Source organism: Nerophis lumbriciformis, linkage group LG20 (assembly GCF_033978685.3).
Source record: "Nerophis lumbriciformis linkage group LG20, RoL_Nlum_v2.1, whole genome shotgun sequence".
In the NCBI taxonomy this organism is placed as follows: Eukaryota; Metazoa; Chordata; class Actinopteri; order Syngnathiformes; family Syngnathidae; genus Nerophis; species Nerophis lumbriciformis.
In genome coordinates, this window is record NC_084567.2 from 12,982,649 (window position 1) to 12,997,648 (window position 15,000).

The window sequence follows — 15,000 nt, forward strand, 5'->3', positions numbered from 1 at the left end:
CATCAATTATCTTTAATCAGTTTTTTGTAAAATGAATGGCATTTTTTTTTTCATTTGCATTTATCCGTGTTTACTTGTGTGTGATATCATGTGCGATACGAGCAGTCCTGCAGAGTGTTTACTTGTTTGTGATATCACGTGCGATACGAGCAGAGTGTTTACTTGTACAAAGGTGGACAGACAGTTAACATTTATATGTCCTCCAATAAACACACAATTTCTTCTATTTCAGTCAAATAATTTACAAAAGGTAAACATGCTAGTCTATAGGCTACTAGGAGCTTGCAGCTACACTACAGCCAAGCACACAAGCTGAACATAGGTAATAACCATTGAACAATAAAAAGTGACATTTGTCAATATAAAGAAGTATCAGATAATTATAGTTGTATATTACTCACACATACAAAGTCTCCAAGGCAGCATTAGAAATGTTACAGTAAGAAACGTGTCCGCATCATTCAACTCACTGTGCCGTGAGCTCTACTTCCTGAATGACTGTGACCATTATGCTCAGTGTGGGTGTTACGATTTCGTTGGAATCCTAATTTAGTTCCTGGTGAGCAAACAAATAACAAATGGAGGGGAAAGGTGCGTGTTTGACACGTAAACACTGGCGAGGACAAGCGAGGCGCTGACCCGCGGCGTCCACTTGGACGTGACATGACAGCGATGGAAGGATTAGAGCCATGTAGAGATGACAGCTGAAAAGAGGTGGGCTGGGCCTCTAGCTGGAGGTGCAAAAGGGAATGATGATTATGGATAAACAACATGGCATCTTTGTTTACATACATACTGTACACTTCTTCTATACACTCACTCATTCTATTTTACACGCTACAGTTGAAAATGTATAACCATACAAATAATTAGAAATTCATAATATATAATAATGTCCACGCATTTATACAAAACTAAGAAATTCTTAATTTTTTTTTTATGGTTAAATAAATAAACGTGTAAAAAAAATAAAATAATATACAAACATTTTTATTATTTATTTCCTAATTTTTATTTTTTTTATTTTTTATTTTTTTATTTTATTTTATTTTTTATTTTTTATTTTTTATTTTTTTGTCCTGTCCAGCTTCTCAGGCAAGTCATATAGTTGATGTAAATGCCCATTTCGGCTGGTCAGATTTACTTTATTTATTTCCTAATCAAGAAAATAATCATACCTAAAATACCAAAAAATGCAATAAATTCGAATATTATCCACACATTATGTAAAAAAACCCCCAATGAATTCATAATTAATAAAGATAACTGTATCGAAATGATAAAAGATTTTATAAATGCAAATAATATCCCTGTTTTATATACACACCATTTAATTAATAATTACTAAAAACATAACTAAGTCAATTAAAACGTTACATTTAAAAAACAGCCCACACATTAAAAATGCACATTATACAAAATAAGTTATTTATTACAAATAATGTTATGCAACTTAACAAGTCGTGAAACTAAATTATACAATAAGTACATGCATTATATACATCAAGTAAATACTTTTTAGGAAATGTTTTGTTTTTTCTTACAAGTTTACTGCCTTTTTGTATGATGATGTATACATATATTTCTAGAATACTTGATGTATTAAAAAAAAAAGCAGTGAAGTTGTCACGTTGTGTAAATGGTAAATAAAAACAGAATACAATGATTTGCAAATCATTTTCAACTTATATTCAATTGAATAGACTGCAAAGACAAAATATTTAATGTTCGAACTGGAAAACGTTGTTATTTTTTGCAAATATTAGCTCATTTGGAATTTGATGCCTGCGACATGTTTACAAAAAGCTGGCACACGTGGCAAAAAAAAGTGAGAAAGTTGAGGAATGCTCATCAAACACTTATTTGGAACATCCCACAGGTGAACAGGCTAATTGGGAACAGGTGGGTGCCATGATTGGGTATAAAAGCAGCTTCCATGAAGTGCTCAGTCATTCACAAACAAGGACGGGGCGAGGGTCACCACTTTGTCAACAAATACGTGAGCAAATTGTTTAAGAACAACATTTCTCAACGAGCTATTGCAAGGAATTTAGGAATTGCACCATCTACGGTCCGTAATATCATCAAAGGGTTCAGAGAATCTGGAGAAATCACTGCACGTAAGCGGCTCAGCCCATGACCTTTGATCCCTCAGGCGGTACTGCATCAAAAAACGACATCAGTGTGTAAAGGATATTACCACATGGGCTCAGGAACACTTCAGAATAACAATTTCAGTAATTACAGTTGGTCACTACATCTGTAAGTGCAAGTTAAAACTCTACTATGCAAAGCCAAAGCCATTTATCAACAACACCCAGAAACGCCGCCGAGCTCATCTAAGATGGGCTGATGCAAAGTGGAAAAGTGTTCTGTGGTCTGACGAGGCCCACATTTCAAATTGTTTTTGGAAACTGTGGACGTTGTGTCCTCCGGACCAAAGAGGAAAAGAACCATCCGGTTTGGTATAGGCGCAAAGTTGAAAAGTCAGCATCTGTGATGGTATGGGGGTGTATTAGTGGCCAAGGCATGGGTAACTTACACATCTGTGAAGGCACCATTAATGCTGAAAGGTACATACAGCTTTTGGAGCAACATACGTTGCCATTCAGGCAACGTTATCATGGACGCCCCTGCTTATTTCAGCAAGACAATGCCAAGCCACGTGTTACAACAGCGCAGCTTCGTAGTAAAAAGAGTGCGGGTACTAGACTGGCCTGCTTGTAGTCCAGACCTGTCTCCCATTGAAAATGTGTGGCGCATTATGAAGCCTAAAATACCACAATGGAGACCCCCGGACTGTTGAACAACTTAAGCTGTACATCAAGCAAGAATGGGAAAGAATTCCACCTAAAAAGCTTAAAAAATGTGTCTCCTCAGTTCCCAAACGTTTACTGAGTGTTATTAAAAGGAAAAGCCATGAAACACAGTGGTATGAATGCCCCTGTGACAACTTTTTTGAAATATGTTGCTGCCATTAAATTCTAAGTTAATGATTATTTGCAAAAAAAATAACAAGTTGTGAACATTAAATATCTTGTCTTTGCAGTTTATTCAATTGAATATAAGTTGAAAAGGATTTGAAAATGATTGTATTCTGTTTTTATTTACCATTTACACAACGTGACAACTTCACTGCTTTTGGCTTTTTTATGATGATGTATTAATACATTTCTAGTGTACTCGATGTATGACAATGTATTGATACATGTCTAGTGTACTTCATGTATGATGATGTATTATTACATTTCTAATGTACTTCATGTATGATGATGTACAAATTATACATGATGCATGATGATGTATTATTAAATTTCTAGTGTACTTGATGTATGATGATGTATTATTACATTTCTAGTGTACTTGATGTATGATGATGTATTATTACATTTGTAGTGTAGTTGATGTATGATGATGTGTTATTAAATTTCTAGTGTACTTGATGTATGATGATGTATTAATATATTTCTAGTGTACTTGATGTATGATGATGCATTATTACATTTCAAGTGTACTTGATGTATGATGATGTATTAATATATTTCTAGTACACTTGATGTATGATGATGTATTATTACATTTCTAGTGTACTTGATGTATGATGATGTATAAATAAATTTCTAGTGTACTTGATTTATGATGATGTCTTAATACATGTCTAGTGTACTTGATGTATGATGATGTATTAATACATTTCTAGTGTATTGCTGTATGATGATGTATTAATATATTTCTTGTGTACTTGATGTATGATGATGTTTTAATACATGTCTAGTGTACTTGATGTATGATGATGTATAAATACACTTCTAGTGTACTTGATGTATGATGATGTATTAATACATTTCTAGTGTACTTGATGTATGATGACATATTAATACATTTCTAGTGTACTTGATGTATAATGATGTATAAATACATTTCTAGTGTTCTTGATGTATGATGATGTATAAATACATTTCTAATATACTTGATGCATGATGATGTATTAATACATGTCTAGTGTACTTGATGTATGATGATGTATAAATACACTTCTAGTGTACTTGATGTATGATGATGTATGAATAAAGTTCTAGTGTACTTGATGTATGATGATTTATAAATACATGTCTAGTGTACTTGATGTATGATGATGTATAAATACATTTCTAGTATACTTGATGCATGATGATGTATTAATACATGTCTAGTGTACTTGATGTATGATGATGTATAATTACATTTCTAGTGTACTTGATGTATGATGATGTATTAATACATTTCTAGTATACTTGATGTATGATGATGTATTAATACATTTCTAGAGTACTTTATGTATGATGATGTATTAATACATTTCTAGTGTACTTGATGTATGATGATGTATTAATATATTTCTAGTACACTTGATGTATGTTGATGTATTAATACATTTCTAGTGTACTTGATGTATGATGATGCATTAATACATTTCTAGTGTACTTGATGTATGATGATGTATTATTAAATTTCTAGTGTTCTTGATGTATGGTGATGTATTATTACATTTCTGGTGTACTTGATGCATGATGATGTATTATTACATTTCTAGTATACTTGATGTATGATGATGTATGAATACATTTCTAGTGTAGTTGATGTATGATGATGTATAAATACATGTCTAGAGTACTTTATGTATGATGATGTATTAATACATGTCTAGTGTAATTGATGTATGATGATGTATTAATACATGTCTAGTGTACTTGATGTATAATGATGTATAAATACATGTCTAGTGTACTTTATGTATGATGATGTATTAATACATGTCTAGTGTACTTGATGTATGATGATGTATTAATACATTTCTAGTGTACTTGATGTATAATGATGTATAAATAAATGTCTAGTGTTCTTGATGTATGATGATGTATAAATACAGTTCTAGTATACTTGATGCATGATGATGTATTAATACATGTCTAGTGTTCTTGATGTATGATGATGTATAAATACATTTCTAGTGTACTTGATGTTTGATGATGTATAAATACATGTCTAGTGTACTTGATGTATGATGATGTATAAATAAATTTCTAGCATACTTGATGCATGATGATGTATAAAAACATTTCTAGTGTACTTGATGTATAATGATGTATAAATACATTTCTAGTGTTCTTGATGTATGATGATGTATAAATACATGTCTAGTGTACTTTATGTATGATGATGTATTAATACATGTCTAGTGTACTTGATGTATGATGATGTATTAATACATTTCTAGTGTACTTGATGTATAATGATGTATAAATAAATGTCTAGTGTTCTTGATGTATGATGATGTATAAATACATTTCTAGTGTACTTGATGTATGATGATGTATAAATACATGTCTAGTGTACTTGGTGTATGATGATGTATAAATACATTTCTAGCATACTTGATGCATGATGATGTATAAATACATTTCTAGTTTACTTGATGTATGATGATGTTTAAATACATGTCTAGTGTACTTGATGCATGATGATGTATAAATGCATTTCTCGTGTACTTGATGTATGATGATGTATAAATACATTTCTAGTATACTTGATGCATGATGATGTATAAATACATGTCTAATGTACTTTATGTATGATGATGTATAAATACATTTCTAGTATACTTGATGCATGATGATGTATTAATACATGTCTAGTGTACTTGATGTATGATGATGTATAAATACATGTCTAGTGTACTTGATGTATGATGATGTATAAATACATTTCTAGCATACTTGATGCATGATGATGTATAAATACATTTCTAGTTTACTTGATGTATGATGATGTTTAAATACATGTCTAGTGTACTTGATGCATGATGATGTATAAATGCATTTCTCGTGTACTTGATGTATGATGATGTATAAATACATTTCTAGTATACTTGATGCATGATGATGTATAAATACATTTCTAGTATACTTGATGCATGATGATGTATTAATACATGTCTAGTGTACTTGATGTATGATGATGTATAAATACATGTCTAGTGTACTTGATGTATGATGATGTATAAATACATGTCTAGTGTACTTGATGTATGATGATGTATTAATACATTTCTAGCATACTTGATGCATGATGATGTATAAATACATGTCTAGTGTATTTAATGTATGATGATGTATAAATACATTTATAGTGTACTTGATGTATGATGATGTATAAATACATGTCTAGTGTACTTGATGTATGATGATGTGTTCATGGAGTAAGTATGGTTGATGACATCTCAACCATTCGTCCTCTTTGATCTTCTCTCCACCCTGAGCCACAAAAGAGTGTCATTGTGTTGCGCCACATCCTTGGTCTCATTGGTTCCACAATCTCCAGACAAAATGGCAGAAAAGTATTGCAATCTTTTCATTTTCAGCGCATCTGACGCTCGTCTTCCTTCAAAGCGAGCCGAGACGCCATCAGACCCAAATGATGCAATTTTGCTGCCAGCAAGTCAACGCTTGTCTTCCTTCAAGGCAACCACCAAAGACGTGTTCTTTGTCGTCACAAAGACCATTCTTTCAGAACAGGACGCTCCAAACCGACAAATATATGTACACATATATACTTTTTAACCTTTATATACTTTTTAACATTTATATACTTTTTAACATTTATATACTTTTTAACCTTTATATACTTTTTAAACTTTAAATACTTTTTAACCTTTATTTACCTTTTAACATTTATATACTTTTTAACCTTTATATACTTTTTAACATTTATATACTTTTTAACCTTTATATACTTTCTAACCAATAAATACTTGTTAAACTTTATATACTTTTTAACCTTAAAATACTTTTTAACCTTTATATACCTTTTAAACTTTATATACTTTTTAACATTTATGTACTTTTAACCTTTATATACCTTTTAACCTTTTTATACTTTTTAACCTTTATATGCTTTTTAACCTTAAAATACTTTTTAAACTGTTTGTACATTTTAACCTTAATATACCTTTTAACCTCTATATACTTTTTAACCTTCATATACTTTTTAACCTTTATATACTTTTTAACATTTTTATACTTTTTAACCTTTATATACTTTTTAACCAATAAATACTTGTTAAACTTTATATACTTTTTAACCTTTAAATACTTTTTAACCTTTATATACCTTTTAACCTTTATATACTTTTTAATATTTATATACTTTTAACCTTTATATACCTTTTAACCTTTTTATACTTTTTAACTTTTATATACTCTTTAACCGTTAAATTCTTTTTAAACTGTTTGTACTTTTTAACCTTAATATACCTTTTAACCTCTATATACTTTTTAACCTTTATATACTTTTTAAACTTTATATACTTTTTAACCTTTAAATACTTTTTAACCTTTATATACCTTTTAACCTTTATATACTTTTTAACATTTATATACTTTTAACCTTTATATACCTTTTAACCTTTTTATACTTTTTAACCTTTATATACTTTTTAACCATGAAATACTTTTTAAACTCTTTGTACTTTTTAACCTTAATATACCTTTTAACCTTTATATATTTTTTAACCTTTATATACTTTTTAACCTTTATATACCTTTTAACCTTTTATACTTTTTAACATTTCTATTCTTTTTAACCAATAAATACTTTTTAATTTTTTTTATACTTTTTAACCTTTATATACCTTTTAACTAGGGATGTCCGATAATATCGGACCGATAAATGCTTTAAAAAGTAATATCGGAAATTATTGGTTTCGGTTTCCGAAAGTAAAATTTGTGACTTTCTAAAACACCGCTGTGTACACGGACGCAGGAAAATGTACAGAGCGCCAAATTAATCCTTGAAGGCGCTGCCTTTGCGTACTGGCCCAGACACATACTATCTACGGCTTGACACACGCACTCGCGAATGCAAGCATACTTGGTCAACAGCCATACAGGTCACACTGAGAGTGGCCGTATAAACAACTTTAACACTGTTACAAATATCCATACAGGTAACACTGAGGGTGGCCGTATAAACAACTTTAACACTGTTACATATATGCGCCACACTGTGAACCCACACCAAACACGAATGACAAACACTTTTCGGGAGAACATCCGCACCGTAACACAACATAAACACAACAGAACAAATACCCAGAACCCCTTGCAGATGCTTGTTTTTATTCAGAAAAATCTACCTCTCACACGTGATGACAAGGAGAAAAAGAATGAGCCCACTCTTTGAGCTTCCTCTGTTGCACAAATAGACTAACAGTCTGGACTGAGTGAAGCTGTTTTATTTATGTTTTGTGCCTTTTTTCCCCATGCACTTTAAAGGATGGCTGTGTTTTCTACTAGTCTAGACTGAAGCAGTTTTATTAATGTTCATGCACTTTAAAGGACGGCTGTGTTATCTACTATTCTAGACTGAAGCAGTTTATTTTTATTTTTGTGCCTTTCTTGTTTTTATTTGCATATTTTTGTTACTCATACGAATACGTTAAAAACAAGACAGGTTGAGCCCAGTTTATAGTATATTCTGGACTGAAGCTGTGTGCCTTCATTGTTTTTGTAGCTGTTGTTTTGAGGCATATTTAAAAAAAAAAAAAAAAAGCACTTTGTGAAAGTCAAAGTACAGTGTTTCCCATAGTTGTAGTGGGTATCAGGATTATTTCAGGGAGAGCATGTCCCAAATTCCAAGCTGCTGTTTTGAGGCATGTTAAAAAAAAAAAAAGCACTTTGTGACTTCAATAATAAATATGGCAGTGCCATGTTGTGATTTTTTTTCCATAACTTGAGTTGATTTATTTTGGAAAACCTTGTTACATTGTTTAATGCATCCAGCGGGGCATCACAACTAAATTAGGCGTAATAATGTGTTAATTCCACGACTGTATATATCGGTATCGGTTGATTTCGGTATCGGTAATTAAGAGTTGGACAATATCGGGATATCGGATATCGGCAAAAAAGCCATTATCGGACATCCCTACTTTTTAACTTTTATATAATTTTAACCTTTATATACTTTTTTAACCTTTATATACTTTTGACCCTTTATATACTTTTTAACCTTTTATACTTTTTAACATTTCTATACTTTTTAACCAATAAATACTTTTTAAAATTGTTATACTTTTTAACCTTTATATACCTTTTAACTCGGGATGTCCGATAATATCGGACCGATAAATGCTTTAAAAAGTAATATCGGAAATTATCGGTTTCGGTTTCCGAAAGTAAAATTTGTGACTTTCTAAAACACCGCTGTGTACACGGACGCAGGAAGATGTACAGAGCGCCAAATTAATCCTTGAAGGCGCTGCCTTTGCGTACTGGCCCAGACACATACTATCTACGGCTTGACACACGCACTCGCGAATGCAAGCATACTTGGTCAAAAGCCATACAGGTCACACTGAGAGTGGCCGTATAAACAACTTTAACACTGTTACAAATATCCATACAGGTCACACTGAGGGTGGCCGTATAAACAACTTTAACACTGTTACATATATGCGCCACACTGTGAACCCACACCAAACACGAATGACACACACTTTTCGGGAGAACATCCGCACCGTAACACAACAGAACAAATACCCAGAACCCCTTGCAGATGCTTGTTTTTATTCAGAAAAATCTACCTCTCACATGTGATGACAAGGAGAAAAAGAATGGGCCCACTCTTTGAGCTTCATCTGTTGCACAAATAGACTAACAGTCTGGACTGAGTGAAGCTGTTTTATTTATGTTTTGTGCCTTTTTTCCCCATGCACTTTAAAGGATGGCTGTGTTTTCTACTAGTCTAGACTGAAGCAGTTTTATTAATGTTCATGTACTTTAATGGATGGCTGTGTTATCTACTATTCTAGACTGAAGCAGTTTATAATGTGTTAATTCCACGACTGTATATATCGGTATCGGTTGATATCGGTATCGGTAATTAAGAGTTGGACAATATCGGGATATCGGCAAAAAAGCCATTATCGGACATCCCTACTTTTTAACTTTTATATAATTTTAACCTTTATATACTTTTTTAACCTTTATATACTTTTGACCCTTTATATACTTTTTAACCTTTAAATACTTTTTAACCTTTAAATACTTTTTAACCTTTTTATACTTTTTAACCTTTATATACTTTTTAACCTTTAAATACTTTTTAACCTTTTTATACTTTTTAACCTTTATACACTTTTTAACTTTTAAATAATCTTTAACCTTTATATACTTTTTACATTTAAAAAAATCTTTAACCTTTATATACTTTTGACCCTTTATATACTTTTTAACCTTTAAATACTTTTTAACCTTTAAATACTTTTTAACCTTTTTATACTTTTTAACCTTTATATACTTTTTAACCTTTAAATACTTTTTAACCTTTTTATACTTTTTAACCTTTATACACTTTTTAACTTTTAAATAATCTTTAACCTTTATATACTTTTTACATTTAAAAAAATCTTTAACCTTTATATACTTTTTAACCTTTTTATACTTTTTAATCTGTATATACTTTTTAAAATGTATATACTTTTTAACCTTTATATACTTTTTTAACCTTTATATACTTTTTAACTTTTATATACTTTTAACCTTTATATACTTTTTAACCTTTATATACTTTTTAACCTTTTATACTTTTTAACCTTTATATACTTTTTAAACTTTATATACTTTTCACCCTTTATACACTTTTTAACCTTTATATACTTTTTAACCTTTATACACTTTTTAACCTTTATACACTTTTTAACTTTTAAATAATCTTTAACCTTTATATACTTTTTACATTTAAAACAATCTTTAACCTCTATATACTTTTTAACCTTTATATACTTTTTAATCTGTATATACTTTTTAAAATGTATATACTTTTTAACCTTTATATACTTTTTTAACCTTTATATACTTTTTAACCTTTTGTACTTTTTAACCTTTATATACTTTTTAAACTTTATATACTTTTGACTCTTTATATACTTTTTAACCTTTAAATACTTTTTAACCTTTTTATACTTTTTAACCTTTATATACCTTTTAACCTTTATATACTTTTTAACCTTTATACACTTTTCAACTTTTTAATAATCTTTAACCTTTATATACTTTTTACATTTAAAAAAATCTTTAACCTTTATATACGTTTTAACCTTTATATACTTTTTAACCTTTATATACATTTTCACCTTTAAATACTTTTTAACCTTTTTATACTTTTTAACCTTTATATACCTTTTAACATTTATATACTTTTTAACCTTTATACACATTCTAACTTTTAAATAATATTTAACCTTTATATACTTTTTACATTTAAAAAAATCTTTAACCTTTATATACTTTTTAACCTTTATATACTTTTTAATCTGTATATACTTTTTAAAATGTATATACTTTTTAACCTTTATATACTTTTTAATATTTTATACTTTTTAACCTTTATATACTTTTTAAACTTTATATGCTTTTTAACCATATATACTTTTTCACCTTTATATACTTTTTAACCTTTATATATGTTTTAACCATCATAGCGCCCGTCAAGTCCTAGAAAGATTCCAAAGAAGTTGTATATATTATTTTTTAAATCTCCAGATCAACTTCATGTGTTGACATGAAGTTTTATCAACATTTATTCAGACATTTTCTATTTGATGTCAGAGAAAACCTTTCTTTTTGGGGGGGGCAAACGTTTACAATATTCACCCCCAATATGGGGTCATTTTAGCCTTTTGACCAGCTTCAGTTCAAAGTGCGCCACATTTAGCCTAGCATAGGACAAGCTAGCATCCACGCACGACGTGCGAACTGAGCTACATTGACTTCCTCCCTTGCCGGCGCAGACGTGCGATATCAGCGACGCGCCGTCTCACTAATGGACTCCGGGGATCCGAGTTGTCCACCTGCTCTCCAGGAGACACCTTCTCCTCAGCTCCTCCTGGAAGTGGGCGTCTGCCTCACAGCTGCAGGCGGCGGCGTATCGACGTTGTCCTCCTGGGCCCGCTAAGTGAGTATAAGATGTCACGCGCCTCAAGGTTGGCGCCAGCCGCCGTCTTTCAGGCACCGCAGAGCAGAATGAATTGCAAATCAATGGAACAAAGTAGGAGAAATTAGTAATTTTAGCCTTTTGACCAGCTTCACTTTTCTTCAAGGTTCCTCGGCCTGATGCTGAAAGTCCACTTTGGACTTTGGCAAGTCCTGTTTGGTCGCAGTCGGGGAGCGGCTTTGAGCGGCAAAATGACCCGAGTCAGCTCGACAACACCAAACAAACAAGAAACTTTTTCAATGCTAACGTTAGCATGCTAACAATTAGCATGTGTCAATACAAAGTTATATGACTATGAAGCATATGCATGCAAACTTAGCAAACAAAACAGTTAGCAAGCTTACAGTTAAAATGTATCAAGTACCAAATTATATGACTGAGGTATTTGGATGCAAAATGGGCTAATGAAAAGTTAGCATGCTAACTGTTGGCATGTGTCAAGTAACAAGTTATATGACTAGGAAGCGTATGCATGCAAACTTAGCAAAAACAAGTTAGCATGCTAACAGTTAGACGGTGTCAAGTCACAAGTTATATGACTATGAAGCATATGCATGCAAAGTTATCTAAAAAAAAAAGTAAGCATGCTAACGGTTGGCATGCGTCAAGTACCAAGTTTTATGACTCTGAGGTGATCGGATGCAAAATGGGCGAAACAACATTAGCACCCTAACTGTTGCCATGTGTCAGGTAAAAAGTTATATGACTAGGAAGCGTATGCATACAAACTTAGCAAAACAAAAAGTTGGCATGCTAACAGTTAGAATGTGTCAGGTAACAAGTTATATGAGTCTGAGGTGATCAAATGCAAAATGGGCTATAAAAACATTAGCACACTAACTGTTGGCGTGTGTGAAGTACCATGTTATATGACTATGAAGCATATGCATGCAAACTTAGCAAAAAAAAAAGTTAGCAAGCTAACAGTTAGAAGGTGTCAAGTAACAAGTTATATGACTATGAAGCGCATGCATGCAAACTTAGCAAAAAAGTTAGCAAGCTAACAGTTAGAAGGTGTCGAGTAACAAGTTATATGACTATGTAGCGGATGCATGCAAACTTAGCAATAAAAAGTTAGCATGCTAACTGTTGGCATGTGTCAAGTAACAAGTTATATGACTATGAAGCGTATGCATGCAAACTTAGCAAAAAAAAGTTAGCAAGCTAGCAGTTAGAAGGTGTTGAGTAACAAGTTATATGACTATGAAGCGTATGAATGCAAACTTAGCAAAAACAAGTTAGCATGCTAACAGTTTGAAGGTGTTAAGTACCAAGTTTTATGACTCTGAGGTGATCGGATGCAAAATGGGCGAAACAACATTAGCACCCTAACTGTTGCCATGTGTCAAATACCAAGTTATATGACTATGAAGCGTATGCATGCAAACTTAGCAAAAAAAAAAGTTAGCAAGCTAAGAGTTAGAAGGTATCAAGTAACAAGTTATATGACTATGAAGCGTATGCATGCAAACTTAGCAAAACAAAAAGTTAGCATGCTAACAGTTAGAATGTGTCAGGTAACAAGTTATATGAGTCCGAGGTGATCGAATGCAAAATGGGCTACTAAAACATTAGCGTGCTAACTGTTGGCATGTGTCAAATACCAAGTTATATGACTATGAAGCGTATGCATGCAAACTTAGCAAAAAAACAGTTAGCAATCTTACAGTTAGAAGGTGTCAAGTAACAAGTTATATGACTATGAAGCGTATGCATGCAAACTTAGCAAAAGAAAGTTAGCAAGCTAACAGTTAGAAGGTGTCAAGTAACAAATTATGACTATGAAGCGTATGCATGCAAACTTGTCAAAAAAAAAGTTATCAAGCTAACAGTTAGAAGGTGTCAAGTAAGAAGTTATATGAGTCTGAGGAGATCGAATGCAAAATGTCCTACAAAAACATTAGCACGCTAACTGTTGGCATGTGTCAAGTACAAAGTTATATGACTATGAAGCGTATGCATGCAAACTTAGCAACAAAAAAAAGCTAGCAAGCTAGCAGTGAGAAGGTGTCAAGTAACAAGTTATATGACTATGAAGCATATGCATGCAAACTTAGCAAAAAAACAGTTAGCAAGCTTACAGTTAAAATGTGTCAAGTACCAAGTTAAATGACTGACGTATTTGGATGCAAAATGGGCTGAAGAAAAGTTAGCATGCTAACTGTTGGCATGTGTCAAGTAACAAGTTATATGACTATGAAGCGTATGCATGCAAACTTAGCAAAAAAAAGTTAGCAAGCTAACAGTTAGAAGGTGTCGAGTACCAAGTTTTATGACTCTGAGGCGATCGGATGCAAAATGGGCGAAACAACATTAGCACCCTAACTGTTGCCATGTGTCAAGTACAAAGTTATATGACTATGAAGCGTATGCATGCAAACTTAGCAACAAAAAAAAGTTAGCAAGCTAGCAGTTAGAAGGTGTCAAGTAACAAGTTATATGACTATGAAGCGTATGCATGCAAACTTAGCAAAAAAACAGTTAGCAAGCTTACAGTTAAAATGTGTCAAGTACCAAGTTATATGACTGACGTATTTGGATGCAAAATGGGCTAATGAAAAGTTAGCATGCTAACTGTTGGCATATGTCATGTAACAAGTTATATGACTATGAAGCGCATGCATGCAAACTTAGCAAAAAAAGTTAGCAAGCTAACAGTTAGAAGGTGTCGAGTAACAAGTTATATGACTATGTAGCGGATGCATGCAAACTTAGCAAAAACAAGTTAGCATGCTAACAGTTAGAATGTGTCAAGTACCAAGTTTTATGACTCTGAGGTGATATGATGCAAAATGGGCGTAAAAACATTAGCACCCTAACTGTTGGCATGTGTCAAATACCAAGTTATATGACTATGAAGCGTATGCATGCAAAATTAGCCAAAAAAAGTTAGCATGCCAACAGTTAGAGGGTGTCAAGTACCAAGTTATATGACTGAGGTATTTGGATGCAAAATGGGCTAATGAA